Here is a 19508-nt window from a genome sequence, read left to right as displayed (position 1 = left end):
GAATATCTTGGCCATGTTCTGTTATAATCTCCACCCGGCACAGGCAGAAGAGGACTGGCCACCCCTCATAGCCTGGTTCTTCTCTAGGTTTCTTCCTAGGTTCTGGCCTTTCCAGGTAGTTTTTCCTAGCCACCATGCTTCTACACCTGCATTGCTTGCTGTTTGGGGTTTTAGGCTGGGTTTCTGTACAGCACTGAGATATCAGCTGATGTAAGAAGGGCTCTATAAATACATTTGATTTGTCCCTATGCGCAATTGCAAATCGTAAGTCTGGCTCTTTTAATGGCGGTTTTGGAGCAGTGGCTTCTTCCTTGCTGAGAGGCCTTTCAGGTTGTGTCGATATAGGACTTGTTTTACTGTGGATATAGATACTTTTGTACCGGTTTCCTCCAGCATCTTCACAAGGTCCTTTGCGGTTGTTCTGGGATTGATTTGCACTTTTAGCATCAAAGTACGTTCATCTCTCGGAGACAGAAGGCGTCTCCTTCCTGAGCGGTATGATGGCTGCATGGTCCCATGGTGTTTATACTTGCGTACGATTGTTTGTACAGATAAATGTGGTACATTCAGGCATTTGGAAATTGCTCTCAAGGATGACCCAGGGTCTACAATTTATTTTCTGAAGTCTTGGCTGATTTAAGTATCCCCATGATGTTAAGCAAAGAGGCACGGAGTTTGAAGGTAAGGCCTTGAAATATACACACAGGTACACCTCCAGTTGACTAAAATGATGTCAATTAGCCCATCAGAAGCTTCTACAGCCATGACATCAGTTTCTGGGATTTTCCAAGCTGTTTAAAGGCAGTCAACTTAGTGTATGTAAACTTCCGACCCACTGGAATTGTGATACAGTGAATAATAAGTTAAATAATCTCTCAGCAAACAATTGTTGGAAAAATTACTTGTGTCATGAACAAAGTAAACCTAACCGACTTGCCAAAACTATAGTTTGTGAACACGAAATTTGTGGAGTGGTTGAAAAACAAGACTCCACCCTAAGTGTATGTAAACTTCCGACTTCAACTGTATTTATAATCTGGCGTTGTTTTGTGTATCAGTTCATAAACCATGTGCCATGGAATCGGTACATCAAAAATCTAAACTATTTTGTAATCTGTATGGTACAGAGGTCATTTGGGGTTTCATTTTGGTCATTTTCATTTTTTTCATTTTCATTTTTTTTTTATCATAATTTTCTTTAGTCAATTTTGGTCGACAAAGTTCCTTACTTTCTCCCCCTTCCACTTGCCGTGTCCATTTTTACAGTAATTCAAAAATATATGGAAATGTCTGCTAGTTCTGTGTGTGACATATTTCCCCCAGTCCCATTTAATGAAATCATTTACAAAGATTATAAGGTTTTTTAACTTCTTCGATAGGGGGCGCTCTTTTAATTTTTGGATAAAAAAAACATTAGTTTTAAACAAGATATTTTGTCACGAAAAGATGCTCGACTATGCATATAATTGACAGCTTTGGAAAGAAAACACTGACGTTTCCAAAACTGCAAAGATATCTGTGAGTGCCACAGAACTGATGCTACAGGCATCAGGCAAAAGATGAAATTTCAAACAGGAAATGCCCCAGATTTTGAAGGCGCTGTGTTCCAATGTCTCCTTATATGGCTGTGAATGCGCAAGGAATGAGCCTACACTTTGTCGTTTCCCCAAGGTGTCTGCAGCATTGTGACGTTTTTGTAGGCATATCATTGGAAGATTGACCATAAGAGACTACATTTACCAAGAGCTCGCTTGGTGTCCTCCGTTGCAATTATTGCGTAATCTCCAGCTGCGTGCATTTTTCCATTTGCTTCAGAGGAGAAACCCAACTGCCACGAATGACTTATCATCGAATAGATATGTGAAAAACACCTTGAGGATTGATTCTAAACAACGTTTGCCATGTTTCTGTCGATATTATGGAGTTAATTTGGAAAAAAGTTTGGCGTTGTAATGACTGAATTTTCTGGGTTTTTTCTTAGCCAAACGTGATGAACAAAACGGAGCGATTTCTCCTACACAAATAATATTTTTGGAAAAACGGAACATTTGCTATCTAACTGAGAGTCTCATTGAAAACATCCGAAGTTCTTCAAAGGTAAATTATTTTATTTGAATGCTTTTCTTGTTTTTGTGAAAATGTTGCCTGCTGAATGCTAGGCTTAATGCTATGCTAGCTATCAATACGCTTAAAAAAATGCTTGTGTAGCTATGGTTGAAAAGCATATTTTGAAAATCTGAGATGACAGTGTTGTTAACAAAAGGCTAAGCTTGTGAGCCAATATATTTATTTAATTTCATTTGCGATTTTCATGAATAGTTAACGTTGCGTTATGCTAATGAGCTTGAGGCTATGATTACGCTCCCGGATACGGGATTGCTCGACACAAGAAGTTAAAAATCCCCTCCAAAATGTTTTTTTTTTAATCAATTAGTATCTGAGTAAAACCCTAATATTTGCTGTAATATTTGTTTTGTGTTTTCTGGTAGATTAAACTGAAATTGCAACTAACTTTCTATGGCTTGTTTTAAAATAGTGATATGAGATTTAATGTTCAAATAAAGTGAGAGGTTATAAAATCGGAATAAAGGGTAAAAAGCCATTCCTGAACACGGAGGTGAGCCATTTTTACTAATCTGCTAAAGAACAAGTTTGGACTTAAGTACAGCTTTAGTATGATTGTAGCCTTTAGTTAGAGGTCTAATGCTTTAATATTTTATCATTTCTGCCCTCTGAATTCACTCATTATATAAAAATGCCCATTTAATTCCAAATAAAATGGAATATGTTTTGCTCATATCATTAGGTGTAGGCAGAGCCATAAACCAATAGGTAAACTGGGATATGACTAAAGAGTTTCAGGGAGATTTTTCCACAAATAGGTATTTTCCTTTCCATGGTAGCAATATCTTATCTATTTAATTGTAGTGATAATCTCAGTAAGGTAAAAGTAATGTTTTTTATGATCCAATATGTAATAGTACACTTATCATAATTTGGTTGTAATCCAGAGAGGTTAGAAACACATTTCTAAATCCTCTGAGGTTATGGAGGGATCCAAATTGTGGATTTAAAAGAAAACATGAATCACCGTACAATGACATCTTTGTTTTTAAGCCCTGGATTTCTAGCTCCTTGATATTGTTGGATGTGATTTTAATAGCTAACATTTCGAAGGCCATAATAGTTCCAATTAGGAACATAGATTAAATGTGAAGCCCGTCATCATTGGCCCTGGGCAAATGGGGTTCTGTGAATTGGATATCACTGAGTGCAGAGAGGTTAAGGAGACATTTTCTGGGTCTTTCTGCCATGAATGAAGTACATTAGTTGATTTTGGGACGTAAGAATGGCAAAATAGTCCAAGCAAGTTGTGGATTTAAGTTTGTCAAATACTCATGATACAGGTGTAAAACATTAGTGAAATGTTTAACTTGTGAGCTCTATTCCAATAACGCACAAGAGGAAGTAATATAGATAAGAAATAAACCATGAAATGTGTGGGGGGAAACAAAACACAGAGAACGCAGATACTGTAAAACTTCAATATATAGCCTGGGCGTTTATTTGCTAAAATCACTTTACACAACAGACGCTTACTAGAGACCGGTTTCTATTTGAGCCAGGCGTCAATTCCCTTAATACACACAGCTTTTGCTCTTATGCATAGTTAATTGTTGAATTCCAGTATTCCCTTCCTGCATTTTAATATATTTCTTCACTTCCAGCACTAAAGTGTTATCATTTACACAGTCACATTTATTTTGTTTAAGTATTCCTCTATTTGATAGAATAAGTATTCATCTCTGACTGTACATTTTGGGCAGTGCTTACTTTCGCCGCTAGAAGGCGATTTCTGGGGGCCTGACCTCCCAAAGATGTTGACTGTTTATGTACTTAGCAGTTCTCAGCTGTTAGCTGCCAATGGCTAGCAGTTTCTTACTGGTGATGAAAACAAATGAGTATTAACGAAAACTTGATAGCAATTATTTAATGTATCAAATCAAACAGTAAAACAAGCAAACATTCATTTAGAACCAGCGGTGATTTGAAACAGGCGTTCATTTGCTGAAATGTGTGCCGTTGCATGGCTATTAAAAAGGGACAGGCAGCTATTTGAAACTTGTTTAATTGAAGTTACATGGTATACAGGTCAGTGCAGTGCCGGTACTGTTATTAAAATGTGCAGGGGGATTGGAGTGATTGAAGAAGAGGGGTAAAAGTGGCTGGTAACAGGATAAATACTATATGGTAGTAATAATAATCATAAACAATATAGCAGCAACGCATGGTAATATAAATCAATGTGAGGTGCCAGTAGTGAGCATGGGTGCATTGGTGTAAGAATGTGAAGAGAATCAGTGTAGGCATGTGTGGCTGAGTGGTGGAGACCTGAGGATGGGAATAGAGTTTGTGCAGGTAATCAGTGCAACTAGTCTGTGGGAGAGAGGCAGGGCAGAGGTTAACTATTCAGTCTAAAAGCCTGGGGAAATAAGCTTTTTCGGAGCCTGTTGGTCCGCGACAAGATGCTCCGGTACGGCCTGCCAGATGGGAGCAGAGAGAACAGTCCATGGCTCAGGTGGCTGGAGTCAGACACAGCCTGGCATGAATGTTTAAGATGACTGGAAGCTCTACCCCAGTGATGCTCTGGGCCTTTTGCGCCACCCTGTGTAGGGCCTTGCAGTCACCGGTGGAGCAGTTGCCATTACAGTTGACGAGGACAAGGCTGGAGATCACTCTGTCATGCTGATTGAGTTCGAATAACAGACTGGAAGCTTCAAAAGGAGGGCGGTGCTTGTAATCATTGTTCTTCCTCTGTCAAACATGGTTACCTGCAAGGAAACACATGCTGTCATCATTGCTTTGCACAAAAAGGGCTTCACAGGCAAGGATATTGCTGCCAGTAAGATTGTACCTAAATCAACCATTTATCGGATCATCAAGAACTTCAAGGAGAGCGATTCAACTGTTGTGAAGAAGGCTTCAGAGCGCCCAAGAAAGTCCAGCAAGCGCCAGGACCGTCTCCTAAAGTTGATTCAGCTGCGGGATCGGGGCACCACCAGTACAGAGCTTGCTCAGGAGTGGCAGCAGGCAGGTGTGAGTGCCTCTACACGTACAGTGAGGCGAAGACTTTTTGGAGGATGGCCTGGTGTCAAGAAGGACAGCAAAGAAGCCACTTCTCTCCAGGAAAAACATCAGGGACAGACTGATATTCTGTAAAAAGGTACAGGGATTGGACTGCTGAGGACTGGGGTAAAGTTATTTTCTCTGATGAATACCCTTTCCGATTGTTTGGGGCATCCGGAAAAAAGCTTGTCCGGAGAAGACAAAGTGAGCGCTACCATCAGTCCTGTGTCATGCCAACAGTAAAGCATCCTGAGACCATTCATGTGTGGGGTTGCGTCTCAACCAAGGGAGTGGGCTCACTCACAATTTTGCCTAAGAACACAGCCATGAATAAAGAATGGTACCAACACATCCCCCAAGAAACTTTTCCGAACCATCCAGGAACAGTTTGGTGACGAACAATGCCTTTTCCAGCATGATGGAGCAACTTACTCGGGGAGAAAAACATCAATATTTTGGGTCCATGGCCAGGAAACCCCCAGACCTTAATCCCATTGAGAACTTGAGGTCAATCCTCAAGAGGCGGTTGGACAAACAAATACCCACAAATTCTGACAAACTCCAAGCATTGATTCGATGGCGTAGCAGTGCAGACGTGGTTTGTTGTGCTCTCCTTTACTTCTTGTATATATTCCAATGTATTTTTCAAATAAATATACCTTCCAGTAACCCGCCTCAAACTTTAGCCAAAACTTTCAATCAGAAGGTAGCCAGCTAATTAGCTAAGTTACTAGCTATAGTCATTGTTAGCCACTGCTAGCGGCCTTTACCCTCTGCTCAGGCACCAGACGTTTTTTAAGCCTGGATAATACCCGCCAGCCTCGGACTGTTTTTCTCCACTACAGATTCCTGCTGTAAACCCTGGACAATTGATCATCACAGCTAGCTAGCTGCCACGGAGTGACCCAGCCCCGAAGCTAGCCCTGAGACAGGCGCATCTCCCGGCTAGCAAATGAAATTGCCACAAATACAAAACCTCTTTCGCCATCCCTTCGTCGACACGGCGCCCAGTCGTACCACCACGACTGGTCCGCAGACGTAATTACATCAGGTGTGCCTTCAACCGGCCTTTGCCGGACGACAGAGCAGATGCTTCTACCCACCCCGGACTGCTAACTTTAAACGCTGTGTCTCCCGTGTGCTGGCGTAGTAACGACTACCTAGCGGCTTCCCTGTTTCATCTATTGCTGTACACTGGACCCTGTAATCACTAGGCTACATTGCTGATGCCTGCTGGACTTCTTAAAAAAAAAATAAAAAAAATCATACCCAACTACAACATTTTCCGTCAAGATAGAACTGCCAAAGGGGGAGGAGTTGCAATCTACTGCAGAGATAGCTTGCAAAGTTCTGTCAAACTTTCCAGGTCTATGCACAAACAGTTCGAGCTTCTACCAGAAATAAGTCCCTCACTGTTGCCGCCTGTTATAGACCCCCTCAGCTCCAGCTGTGCCCTGGACACCATATGTGAATTAATTGTCCCCCAATTATCTTCAGAGTTTGTTCTGTTAGGTGACCTAAACTGGGATATGCTTAACACCCCAGCAGTCCTACAATCTAAGCTAGATGCCCTCAATCGCACATAAATTATCAAGGAACCTACCAGTTACAACCCTAAAATCAGTAAACATGGGCACCCTCATAGATAATGTCCTGATCAACTTGCCCTCCAAATACACCTCTGCTGATTTCAATCAGGATCTCAGCGATCACTGCCTCATTGCCTGCATCCGCTATGGGTCCGCGGTCAAACGACCAGCCCTCATCACTGTCAAACGCTCCCTAAAACACTTCTGCGAGCAGGCCTTTCTAATTGACCTGGCACATGTATCCTGAAGGGATATTGACCTCATCCCGTCAGTCGAGGATGCCTGGTCATTCTTTAAAAGTAATTTTCTCACCAACTTAAAAAAGCATGCCCCTTTCAAAAATGTAATAACAGATATACCCCTTGGTTCACTCCAGACCTGACTGCCCTCGACCATCACAAAAACAACCTGTGGTGGACTGCAATAGCATCGAAGAGTCCCCGCGATATGCAACTGTTCAGGGAAGTCAGGAACCAATATACACAGGCAGTTAGGAAAGCCAAGGCACCCTGCTAACTAGCTAGCCATTTCACATCAGTTACACCAGCCATTAGGCTGATAGGCTTGGTGTTTATGATTAGGTACAGTCATCCAACGATTGTGCTTTTTTCGCAAATGCGCTTTTGTTAAATCATCCCCCAGCGTTGCATCGATTATATGCAACGTAGGACACGCTAGATAAACTAGTGTCGTTATAAAAAAACCATGTGTCGTTATAAAAAACAATCAATCATAATCACTAGTTATAAGGTAAGTTTAATGCTAGCTATCAACTTACCTTGGCATCTACTCCCTTCGCGTAACAGGCAGTCCTCCTTGTGGAGTGCAACGAGAGAGAGGCAGGTTGTTATTGCGTTGGACGAGTTAACTGTCAGGTTGCAAGATTGAATCCCCCGAGCTGACAAGGTGAAAATCTGTCATTCTGCCCCTGAACAAGGCAGTTAACCCACCGTTCCTAGGCCGTCATTTAAAGTAAGAATGTGTTCTTAACGGACTTGCCTAATTAAATAAAAGGTATAAATATATATTTTTTAAAATCGGCAAAAATCGGCGCCCAAAAATACCTATTTCCGATTGTTATGAAAACTTGATATCGGCCCTAATTAAATCAGCCATTCCGATTAACTTCTTGAGTGTAGGGGGCAAGATTTTCGTTTTTGGCTAAAAAACATACCCATTTGAAACTGCCTAGTTCTCAGGCCCAGAAACTAGAATATGCATATAATTGTCAGATCAGGATAGAAAACACTAAAGTTTCCAAAACTGTCAAAATATTGTCTGTGAGTATAACAGAACTGATATTGCAGGCGAAAACCTGAGGAAAATCAAACCAGGAAGTGCTGTTTTTCCTGAAAGCTCTCTGCTCCATTGGATGCCTTGACTCAATTTAAAGGGATATCAACCATATTCCTTTTCCTATGGCTTCCTCAAGGTGTCAACAGGCTTTAGACATAGTTTCAGGCTTTTATTTTGAAAAATGAGCGAGAAAGATCACATTGCGTCAGTGGATAGCTGGGTGTTAGCAGAGTTTTGCTTGCGCAACAGAGTGGGGTAGCCATTGTCTCTCCCTCTCCTATTGAAAAAGTGACAGTCCCGGGTTGATATATTATCGATTATATATTTTAAAAACAACCTGAGGATTGATTATAAAAAACCTTTGACATGTTTCTGTGGACATTACGGATACTATTTGGAATTTGTGTCTGCGATGTCGTGACCGCTCGAGCCTGTGGATTTCTGAACATAACGCGCCAAACATATGGAGGTATTTTGGATATAAAAATAATCTTTATGGAACAAAAAATAAACATCCAAAGATCAAAGGTAAGCGATTTAATCTATTGCTTTTCTTGACTTTCGTGACCAATCTACTTGGCTGCTAGTGTTTGTAATATTTTGTCTACTGAGAGAGATGTTCTTACATAAACGCTTGTTATGCTTTCGACGAAAAGCTGTATTGAAATCTGACATGCCAGGTGGATTAACAACAAGCTAAGCTGTGTTTTGCTATATTGCACTTGTGATTTCATGAAAATTAAATATTTGTAGTAATTTATTTTGAATTTGGCGCCCTGCAATTCAGCGGGTGTTGATGAAAATTATCCCGCTAAAGGGATGGGTGCATCAAGAAGTTAATCGGTCGACCTCTATTCTAGACCCAAACTGTTATAGACCTATATCCATCCTGCCCTGCCTTTCTAAAGTCTTTAAAAACCAAGTTAATAAACAGATCACTGACCATTTTGAATCCCACCGTACCTCCTCCACTGTGCAATCTGGTTTCCAAGCTGGTCACGGGTGCACCTCAGCCACACTCAAGGTACTAAATGACATAACCGCCATCGATTAGAGACAGTACTGTGCAGCAGTCTTCATCAACCTGGGCAAGGCTTTCGAGTCTGTCAATCACCGTATTCTTATCGGCAGACTCAACAGCCTTGGTTTCTCAAATGGCTGCCTCGCCTGGTTCACCAACTACATCGCAAACAGAGTTCAGTGTGTCTAATCGGGGAGCCTGTTTGTTGTCCGGACCTCTGGCAGTCTATGGGGGTACCACTGGGTTCATTTCTCGGGCCGACTCTTTTCTCTGTATATATCAACGAAGTCATTCTTGCTGCGGGTGATTCCCTGATCCACCTCTACGCAGACGACTGCTGCTTTTAAACGCTAGCAAAACCAAAAGCATGCTTTTCAACCGTTCGCTGCCCTCACCCACCTGCCTGACTAGCATCACTACTCTAGACGGTTCTGACCTAGAATACGTGGACAACTACAAATACCTAGGTGTCTGGCTAGACTGTAAACTCTCCTTCCAGACTCACATTAAGCATCTCCAATCCAAAATCAAATCTAGAATCAGCTTCCTATTTCGCCAAACTTAACCTAGTAAATTGTTTAGCCAAACTTACCCTAGTAAAACTGACTATCCTACCGATCCTCAACTTTGGCGATGTCATCTACAAAATGGCTTCCAATACTCTACTAAGCAAATTGGATGCAGTCTACCACAGTGCCATCCGTTTTGTTACCAAATAGCCTTATCCCACCCACCACTGCGACCAGTATGCTCTAATCGGCTGGCCCTCGCTACATATTCGTCGAAAAACCCACTGGCTCCAGGTCATCTTTAAGTCCATGCTAGTTAAAGCGCCGCATTATCTCAGCTCACTGGTCACGATAACAACACCCACCCGAAGCACGCGCTCCAGCAGGTATATCTCACGGGTCATCCCCAAAGCCAACACCTCCTTTGGCCAGCTTTCCTTGCAGTTCTCTGCTGCCAGTGACTAGAAAGAATTGCAAAAATCGCTGAAGCTGGAGACTTACATTTCCTTCTAACTTTAAACATCAGCTAACCGATCGCTGCAGCTGTACATAGCCCATCTGTAAATAGCCCACACAATCTACCGACCTCATCCCCATATTGTTTTTATTTACTTTGCTGCTCTTTTGCACACCAGTATCACTACTTACACACCATCATCTGCTCATCTATCACTCCAGTGTTAATCTGCTAAATTCTAATTACTTCGCTACTACAGCCTATTTATTGCCTTACCACCTTATTTCATTTGCACACACAGTATATAGACTTTTTCTATTGTGTTATTGACTGCACGCTTGTTTATTCCATGTGTAACTCTGTTGTTGTTTCTGTCGCACTGCTTTGCTTTATCTTGGCCAGGTTGCAGTTGTAAATGAGAACTTGTTCAACAAGCTTACCTGGTTAAATACATTTTTTTTTTTATGCAAGAATGGGCTGTTGTCAGTCAGAATGTGGCCCAGAAGTTAATTGACAGCATGCCAGGGCGGTCTTGAAAAAGAAGGGTAAACGCTGCAAATATTGACTCTTTGCATCAACTTCATGTAATTGTCAATAAAAGCCTTTGACACTTATGAAATGCTTGTAATTATATTTCAGTATTCCATAGTAACATCTGACAAAAATATCTAAAGACACTGAAGCAGCAAACTTTGTGGAAATTAATATGTGTCATTCTCAACTTTTGGCCAAGACTGTACATCTAACAATCTAAAGGGCCATGGGAGGGGGAAAGCTCTTGTTCCTTCTTCACAACTACACTGGTGTGAGAGGACCATGTTGTCCTCAGTGATGTGGACGCCGAGGAACTTAAAGTGATTGACTCTCTCCACTGCGGCCCCGTCCATATGGATGGGGTGTTCAGATGTGCAACCTCCCCCATTTCCTGTAGTCCACGATTAGCTTCTTAGTTTCTGACCCTTTGCAAGACCTTCTGGAAGATTTACGCACATTTTCCAAGGGAAGTTAATCACAGAGTTACTCACAATGCAAAAAAACATTACATTTTAAATGGTATTAATATGCATATATTTCCATTAATTCCCATGGAAAGTTTCCACCACTGAATATTCCCCAAAATGTGCAACCCTAGTCTTGCTGCTGTTAAGCGAGAGATCGTTGTCCTGATACAACACTCCCATATCCCTGACCTCCATCCTGTCAGTGGTCAGGCTAAACACTGTTGTGTCAAACTTGGAGTTGTGCATGGCCACACAGTCGTGGGTAAACAGGGAGTACAGGAGGGGGCGAAACGCGCAATGCTATTGGGGTCCCCGTGATTAGGGCCAGTGTGGTGGAGGTGTTTTTGCCTACCCTCACCACCTGGGGTCGGCCCGCCAGGAAGTCTAGGATCCAGTTGCAGAGGGAAGTGTTCCGCCCCAGGGTACTGAGCTTGGAGGAGACTACGGTGTTGAACGCAGAGCTGTAGTCGATGAACATCCTCACTGGTATTATTTTCTAGGTGGGAGAAGGCAGTGGGGGGTGCAATTGTGATTCCGCCTGTGGATCTGTTGGGGCGGTATGTAACTTGGAGTGGGTCCAGGATGTCTGGGATGATAGTGTTGTGAGCCATGACAAGCCTTTCAAAGCACTTAATTTAACTTATACTGTGTAGTGCAAAATGTTTCATTTCAAAGCACATTCCAGTACAAACAGGAGCGTGAATAAACAGCTCACACAGGTAGTAGCACTGGTGCACAAAACTTTAAAAAGTTAGGCGAAAACCATAAAATCTAGGAGCACAATATTTTTTATTGATCGAGATCAGGGTGGGAAATTAACTTTTTGGTCCACCAGCCACTGTGGCAGGTAGATTCAAAAAATATCTACCAGTCAAATTATTTGTTTGCCATAATTACATAAAAAATAAAAAGGATGAGCACGCATTGTACTGTTTATAAAACAAATGTATACCAGTAAGAGGTAAATGTGGTATTATAGATAGTTGGGTGAATTTTGGCCCATTCCTCCAGACAGAGCTGGTGTAACTGAGTCAGGTTTGTAGGCCTCCTTGCTTGCACACATTTTTTCAGTTCTGCCCACAAATTTTCTACGGGATTGAGGTCAGGGCTTCGTGATGGCCACTCCAATACCATGACTTTGCTGTCCTTAAGCCATTTTGCCACAATTTGGGAAGTATGCTTGGGGTCATTGTCCATTTGGAAGACCCATTTGCGACCAAGCTTGAACTTCCTGACTAACGTCTTGAGATGTTGCTTCAATATATCCACATAATGTGATTAATACAATTTGATTTGCTGTGTCTCGTAAACCCTGATCTAAAATACTTTTTGTTGTAATTTCTGCTCGGCAGACTAATTTTGTGCTTCAGCTGCACTTCTAAACTCGGATGAGAATTCACGAACAGGTGATATGTAGCTTCTTTTCTCTGTGTATCCAGCCTCCGGTAAAATGAAATATTAACTTTAAGCAAAACATTAGGAAATGTAGCTGGCTAAATTCTTTCAATTATAGGCCTAAACAATAGAAATATGATGGCAATGCATAATTTTTGCCAAAAAACATTGCTTTTTCATTGAAAGATAATATACTTGAGAGGCTGCCCGCCAAAAACATTGCACTTTGTCGTCATCTGATGAAAATGAATGTATTTTCTGCCGAATGCGTTTGACAAATTTTCTGTGAAGGAAAACTATTAGTTGCACGTCCCTGATCACTATTAAAGAAACATTTAAAATAAACACTTTCAATATAAAATGTGTCACAGCAAATTAGAGCATGTGATCAAAATGGTTGCACTTTAGAGCCCTACTCATTCCTCTGTGCACCATGTTGCCTTAGCTGATGAATACCACTCACTTAACTGGCAAGCCAGCAATAACCGAATTACGAAATTAAAAGATTAGCCAAAACACCTTTGGTTCGGAGTCGTGAGGCTGGGAGAGATAGGAGAGTAAACACAGCTGTGTTTAGACGTTTGGAATTTTGCTTAAATGGATGTGATATCCGCAAGGCTGGCCCACCGGCACTCTTATGGATTGCCACATGCTGTCTCTGCAAGGGGTGCTGACATGGTGCCCTAGACCTGCACACATAACACTGTTGGAACACCCAGTGTGTGTGTGGCTTTCAGTGCAGGGGTTTACTAACCAGAGAGAAACTGTAAAAGCTAAGACCTGTCTCCGGTTACTCCTAAGCTAAGAGCTGTCTGAGGTACTCCTGAGCCAAGTCAACACAGCCATCAATCTTGGAACTGCTGCCCTCTCAAAGTAGCCACATTTATTGACTGATTGACTCAATCTCCATAGACAAACATTGGCACTAGAATGGACTTACTGAAGAGCTCAGTGACTTTCAAAGTGGCACAGTCATAGGATGCCATCTTTCCAACAAGTCAGGTCGTCAAATGTCTGCCCTGCTAGAGCTGCCCGGTCAACTGTTAGTGCCGTTATTGTGAAGTGGAAACGTCTAGGAGCAACAACGGCTCAGCCACAAAATGGTAGACCACACAACCTCATAACAGGACTGCCTAATGCTGAAGTGCATAAATATTGTCTCACTACAGAGTTCCTAACTGACTCTGGAAGCAACATCAGCACAAGAACTGTTCGTTGGAAGCTTCATGAAAAGGGTTTCCATTGCCAAGCAGCCCCACACAAGCCTAAGATCACCATGCACAATGCCAAGAGTCGACTGGAGTGATGTAAACCTCGCCGCCATTGGACTCTGAAGCAGTGGAAACACGTTCTCTGGAGTGATGAATCATGCTTAACCGTCTGGAAGTCCGATGTCCGAATCTGGGTTTGACAGATGCCAGGAGAACGCTACCTGCCCCAATGCATAACGCCAACTGGAAGATTTGGTGGAGGAATAATGGTCTGATTTATGGTTTGGGCTAGGCCCCTTAGTTCCAGTGAAGGGAAATCTTAACGCTACAGCATACAATGACATTATCGATAATTCTGTGCTTTCAACTGTGAAAACCATTTAGGGAATTCCGGCCACTCCCTATAGCAGCATGATAATGACCCAGTGCACAAAGCGAGGTACATACAGAATTGGTTTGTCGAGGTCAGTGTGGCAGAACTTGACTGGCCTGCACAGAGCCCTGACCTCAACCCCATCGAACACCTTTGGAATAAATTGGAACGCCGACTATGAGACAGGCTTAATCGCCCAACATCAGTGCCTGACCTCACTAATGCTACTGTGGCTGAAGGGAAGAAAGTCCGCACAGCAATGTTCCAACAACTAGTGGAAAGACTTCCCAGAAGAGTGGAGGCTGTTATAGCAGCAAGGGAGGGACCAAGTCCATATTAATGCCCATGATTTTGGAATGAGATGTTCGACAGGCTTCACCAATGCTCATGTCAGTAGGTGCAGTCTATCCCAATTATTCCAGCACCTGAGCCCCCCTCTCCCAAAACCCCACCCACACTCCACTTCAAAATCAGGGATGCCTGGCTCAGGTGCACAACCCATTAAGCCAGGACTCTCTCCACAGGCCATTTCATCTTTACCAGCTGAGTCCCCTAAAACAGGTTTTATTCTAGTTTAGACAGAGGCCCCTCACCTGGCAAAGACAGCCACAGTCTCGTAGGCATGAATCTGATTTCTCACTGAATCCTGACATGGCCCTCTCCAGTAGGATTAGGCTATGTGATGCAAATCTATGGGGGCCATATTAGGTAAATGATATGAGGACATGTGAAAGTGCAGAGGTCCTCTTCTGTCTAACCAGAAGCTGGTCATTCAACGTCCTAGTTGGTTTGATTGAATGAGATTTGTGGACCTGAGAATGCCTACAATTTGGAGACGAGTGGTGATGTAGGCTCAGTGCAACTAAACTCAATTTAAAAAACTGAATTGAGTTGATGTGGAATTCAAAGTGGAAGTATCCACACAAAACATTTTTTGGTTTACTGCCATGACACCAAAAAAGATGTGTAATTGAATTTGCTTTCCCGTAGTGAGTACGCAGGTTGAAATCAGTCCAGGTAGCTACACTCGAACGAAGGGCTTCCACCACCACAAATACGATGTCTGAGGATTACGTCATTGTTAAAGCTGACCACATTAGCTAAATGGTTGTCTAAATTCAGAAAACACAGATCAGTTATCGATTTACTCACTTGAAAACAACCTTGAGTAATATCACAGAGAAGGAAACCCTCGACTTAAAGTAATTCCTACTCTTGTTTCAAAATGACCAGCAAGTTACAAGACTGATGCAGCTGTCAGTACATTCATAGTGGGCCATGGATACTGTAACTGGATACCACCTATGATACTTTATAGGCTATGTTTTAGGCTATTTCTGCAAGGGTTAACTTAACTGCGTAATTAAAATATAAATATTTAGCTAAATGCCTACCTACAACATCCACAATTGGATTACTAAATACGGTAATCATATTTCTCCTGCCATCATCTGTCAAGCTTCAGAGGCTTCCACACAGAAAAGTGTAGTTGAAATCTTGTGACTACCGTTACACTGAAATAGCAGTAGTGGATTCAGGGAACAGCTTATTTCCAATAATAACTTAAAGGCATAGCCTACATTGTTTAATTGACCTGAGTATGGGACAGTAAATGTTTTTAACTAAGTAGTTACCAAAACAATGGTGTATTGGTTAGGTTTATGGAGAGCAAACAGCTAGCTAGCTTGTTAGCAATTTAGCTAGCTAGGTTACCTAAAGTTAGCACAACCAGCTAGCAAACTAGTTAGCTACAGTAGCTACGCTAGCAAGCTGCATTACTTTTCAGTAAAAAGGTTGTTAGCTAGTTAGTAAATGATCTTACCGTCATAAACAGTTCCAGGGGCGTCCAGTTTTTAAGTAATATGGTTTTCTTATAGCGGGAAATGAGTTTAGGGTGAGGGACTGAAAATCCAAGTTCAGTTCACCCGCTGCGAACTCCGACAAAACCTCATCTTTATCACCGAGCCGTCAGCTTCATACACATTCAACTGCGGGCCCTCCTGGCTCGAATCTCGGACTAGCTCGGCAACGAATAATCCACACGCAAGACACAGCAACCATTGGCTACAGCGAACCAGCAGTCATTTCAGACCGAGTGAATGATATTTACAATTCCTTTGATTTGTAAATGCGATGGTATGAGCGACATAAATGTTGGGGGGGATTGGATTATTCGGTCTCTGACTTCTCAGCGGACTGCAGAGTCCGTCGTCAAGGCTCGCTCGCTGCAGTAGAGGCAACAGCATAGCAACGTTATGGCGCAATCTTCGCAGCGCCATCAGTGCACGGGGGTGGAGTCACAGGATAGGGAGGCGTGGTAAGCGTGGTTTTCATTTGTGAAGTCGCGGGTAAGCAATCCTGCAATCTATATTTGTCATGCCATAGTAATTGGTATTTTGCCGGTTTTATAGGTCTACAAAATGTAGGTTAGTGTGGAAACTGCATTTGGCATCACGTTTGTACGTGTGGAGCAGAATAGTCATTAGGCGAGGAGTCATTAGTAATTTCCTCAAGTAATTTTTGCCACTGGATATTACATTTCCATTGTTGGTCAGAAATAGTCCACACTAGTTTATCATTGCCCTAAATTCAGGAAATACCTAGGTCCGTCAATGTGACTATAACAATACGACACCAGTGGAGATTAGGACTGTAGATTACAATTTAGAAATGGGCTGTGGCGACATCATGTGGTTAAAAAAAGAATAGTCCGTCCCCCAACTGTGTCCAATAATGTGAAGGGATGATGAAAATCTATATTTTACTGACACTGGCAAAGTGGTATAATAAAGACTGAGAATACATTTAAAACAATAATCAATGAAAATTGAACTCCCGAGTGGCGCAGCGGTCTAAGGCACTGCATCTCAGTGCTAGACGTGTCACTACAGACCCTGGTTTGATTCCAGACTGTATCACAACCGGCCGTGATTGGAAGTCCCATAGGGCAGTGCACAATTGGCACAGTGTCATCCGGGTTAGGGTTTGCCGGGGTAGGTCGTCATTGTAAATAAGAATTTGTTCTTACCTGACTTGCCTAGTTAAATAAAGGTTCAATAAAAATCTGAAGTAATGGATCCTTATGGTATTGCTGACCCTGCTCATTCTTGATTAATTTAAGATTTTAGAGTTGACCAAATCTCTGGACATAGAAATATTATTTAAAGTGTCAGAGGGCTATTGCAAGAAACTACATACAATAATTTTTCAGTTAATATCCATTATTTGTGTTTAGAATTTTTGGGGAGTTTGAAATTGTGATCCTTTGCTCAGGACAAGGGCATTTCCAGGCATAGAGCTGACATGGAAATTCATATTGAAAGTATTTAGAAAAGGGAAAATATATTTTTTTGGAGTTATAAGATTCCCCTAAATATACATTTTAAGCTCAAATAATGCAACATAATCAATTTGATCAACTATAAAAATAAACATAAAAAATTTAAAAGTGTCCCTGTCAGACAAGGATTGTCCCACCTTTCAAGAACCTCAGCTAATTTCCTGCTATTCCACACATTTTGCCATGAGGCTAAGAAAGCTTGAGCTTTGGTGCTGCAGAAGTGTGTGTGTTACGCCTATTGTCACAAATTACCCCATATCGTCTTCACCCAGGCTGAGGGTACTATTGGTGTTTACCCAGTACAGTAATTAGTTACAATTTATTATTTTCCGTTGCATAAAAATATCAGGGGAGTTGTTTGTAATCGCATACACAGAGCATTCTTATAACCCAGGAAAGCCTCTCTATCAAGACTATGAAGATGCTATCAATGCTGTGACTAGTGTGTATTTTGTTCTGGCTCAAAAATTTTGCCAGAAATAATGTGCCATTGAGATACACCTTTATTTGATAATGACAGTCTCTAGGTTCAGTTTTTCTCAACATAAGCTGTCAAAGCGTTAATTACTTGTTTCTTTTTTTTGATACGTGTGCGATGTGATTAAAGTACTTTATTAAGTTGTCCATTTAATATGCAGACAACCTAAATGGCCACCAACTAAATGTGTAGACTCAGGAGATTCAATGCTGTATATTAAAATCATTCTCACCAAGCAACCAAATTGAAAAAGATGACTTTCTTTAAACCAAACAGATTCTTGATTCCCACACCTCGCTCTCTTTTTCTTTGTCTTGGTTAAAACAATCACAACACATTTCCATCTTACACAAGTCAGCTGTACATGTTTAACATTATAACAGACTTTGTTAAATGTGGCTTTTTATGAAAGCTTTTTATTGTACCTTGCCCTGATGTGTTTTACAACAGCACAAAAGGTCCAGGTGCACATATAGACCACCTATCACATGTATAACATCCAAACCAATGTTCACATTCATTTTAGGCAAAGGTAAAATTGAGGTCACTGTTAAGAGGAAAGGAAGCATTCAAGTTTAGGGATGACTGCCATTATTCAGGCAATGTTACATGTGGTTGAAATTCACTTTTTCTTACTGTAATTGTGATTGCATAAATACTACCTGTTTAAAAACGAGTACAAACAGCAGTGGGCTTCTAGTCTCGTGTCAGACTTTACAAGTAACTCTAGAGGCCAAAGCTCACATGATATTTGGTTCTTTGTGCAGAAATTAGTGGGCTTCCAATGTCCATTTTAGGTCTTCTCTTCCTTGAGTAGACCCACAATGCCATCCCTCCTGGAGGTGTAGGGAGCATGCTTCTAATGCCACTATGTTAACTACGCCCCTGAAGACCACAAGCCCAGTGTGCAGCCTGAAGATCTGCTTCAGGGTCACCCTGTAGACCATCACCCCTGCCAAGCAGAATGGCCCGTACCATGGCAAACTTCTTAGCCTCTGGAGAGAACACCAGCGCGTCCTTGAGGGCAGTGCCAATGTCACTGTTCCACTCCACCTCCTTGCCGTTGATGAGAATGATGCTGTTGGTAATGCCAGCCGGGTCGTCTAGTGTGCTGTTAAAGTTGGCAGTGATGCCAATCTGGGCACCAGAGGGAAGCCAGGGCATGCCTGCCCGACCGGGTGTAAGCCAAATGAGGCAAAGGCACTGTAGCCGCCCGGGGAGCCCACATCAGATTCCTACAGGACCTGCTGGAAGACGCTCTCCAGTTTGTCAGAGATTCTGGCTGGTTCTCCTTTGTTCCAGGCCTGGTACAGCTTCCTGTAAGTACTCGGGTGCGGCGGGGATACTTCTGTACCATCACAGCATACTTCAGAAACGGTGACGCCATGGCATCAGTTGGTTTGGTCGTTAGCTACAGACATCAGAGGGATTGATCTAACTAGAAACAGAAAATCAAACGCAAGACGTTTGACCCGGCTGACTGGTGAATTAAAGTTGAAATAAGACCCAAAAAGTGTAGACCAACTCGTCTTATGAATACATCCTCTTTTTGATTCATGGCATTACACATGATGGTTTAAGGATGCTGTGTACAGTATGAGGTCCGAGTCCCCATCCGGATCACCTCTGGACTTGCTATTATGAAATTGTCAATCATCTTGAGACAACACTGTGTGCATGGGTGGTAATATACTGTACCAGTTATGTCAGA

General features: G+C 42.1%; 1 protein-coding gene across 7 annotated transcripts in view; it reads right to left on the bottom strand.

The window, feature by feature from the left end:
• The window catches only part of LOC110520208 (protein tyrosine phosphatase non-receptor type 4), a 108955-nt gene that overhangs the window by 89138 nt on the left and 309 nt on the right, over window positions 1-19508 (bottom strand). The window contains exon 1 of one of the 7 annotated variants that reach the window (XM_036974590.1): window positions 15802-16258. The exons of 5 other annotated variants lie outside the window; for them this stretch is intronic. The gene's annotated coding sequence lies outside the window, so the exon portion shown is untranslated. Of the gene's footprint in view, window positions 1-15801; window positions 16259-19508 lie in introns of those variants that run through there. One more of the 7 variants, XM_021597361.2, reaches the window with a different exon arrangement.

This window comes from Oncorhynchus mykiss, chromosome 3, assembly GCF_013265735.2.
Source record: "Oncorhynchus mykiss isolate Arlee chromosome 3, USDA_OmykA_1.1, whole genome shotgun sequence".
In the NCBI taxonomy this organism is placed as follows: Eukaryota; Metazoa; Chordata; class Actinopteri; order Salmoniformes; family Salmonidae; genus Oncorhynchus; species Oncorhynchus mykiss.
The sequence above is the reverse complement of the archived record's forward strand: the minus strand, read 5'-3'. Positions and strand labels throughout refer to the sequence as shown.